Source organism: Octopus bimaculoides, chromosome 11 (genome assembly GCF_001194135.2).
Source record: "Octopus bimaculoides isolate UCB-OBI-ISO-001 chromosome 11, ASM119413v2, whole genome shotgun sequence".
NCBI classification, from domain to species: domain Eukaryota; kingdom Metazoa; phylum Mollusca; class Cephalopoda; order Octopoda; family Octopodidae; genus Octopus; species Octopus bimaculoides.
This window is the reverse complement of record NC_068991.1, coordinates 44,053,280-44,054,268: the sequence shown is the minus strand read 5'-3', so window position 1 is coordinate 44,054,268 and position 989 is coordinate 44,053,280. Positions and strand designations below refer to the sequence as shown.

The 989-nt window shown below is 30.3% G+C and overlaps 1 protein-coding gene and 1 long non-coding RNA gene across 3 annotated transcripts in view; one reads left to right on the top strand and one right to left on the bottom strand.

The window, feature by feature from the left end:
* LOC106879834 (DNA repair protein XRCC3) overlaps positions 1 to 989 on the bottom strand; it is a 200,197-nt gene that overhangs the window by 22,174 nt on the left and 177,034 nt on the right. The gene's annotated exons all lie outside the window — the stretch shown is intronic.
* Positions 1 to 989, top strand: part of LOC128249080 (uncharacterized) — a 171,930-nt gene that overhangs the window by 126,796 nt on the left and 44,145 nt on the right. The gene's annotated exons all lie outside the window — the stretch shown is intronic.

Below are 989 nucleotides of genomic sequence, written 5' to 3'. Positions count from 1 at the left end.
AAAATGTACTCCTCAGCTGCATAAAGGAATTTCAATAGCACATCATTATCTAATAAAATTTGGGAATTGAAGGAAAATAGTATTGATTTTAATTTTAAATGGGAAATCATCAGGAGAGCACAACCTTATAGAAATAGTAGATATGGCTGTGGACTGTGCTCTATGGAAATTTTTACGAAATTTTTAAACTTAAGGATAACCCTAATCTAATTAACAATAGATCTGACCTTAGGGTTCTATGTGTGCATTGTTACTCCCGCACCTTTAAATATTTTAAAAAGTAAATATTCTTTAAAAAGTAAATCTTACTAAATTTTAAAATTTAGTTTCTCTCATTTCCCTGACTAATTACTATTTTATTTGAGGTATGACTTTTAATATATACTTAGAATATTTTTTAACCTTTCCCAACCCACTGATATTAGTCCTACATTTTCTCTAAGTTATTCTGAGTCTTTTTCGAAAACCTTAGCTTTATTTCTCTTAATTTAGTCCTGTTTATCTAACTCTATTCCTCCACCTTTGTTTTCCTCTTCCTCCCTTTCTTTCTGTTTGGATTTTGGCCATTAATATTATAGTTTTACCCATAAATAATACCACCCCACATTAATTTATATCTTATGTTTATGGTTATGTTTATCTTGTTCTAATTATTATTGTTCCCTATAGTTTTGAACTTAGTAGTTCAGTGCTTCATTATATTATTCTATTTATACTGTAGAATAGATATATTTCTTTAATACCTTGACCTTAATTCCCTTACCTCAAATTTTTTCCAAATTCTTACCACTCCTTAAGGTATTGCCCATCCATTTCCCCCTTTTTTTTTTCTTTCTCTCATGCTTGATTTACCCCTAACCTGCTGTCCACCACTACTTAACCTGCCTTCCTCTAAATTTGAAATTACTACTATCCCTCCAATTAGATTTTAAATTCTTGCTTGATTCACTTGTCTGTGAAACAGCAGCATAGTCGAGATGTGTTTTCTT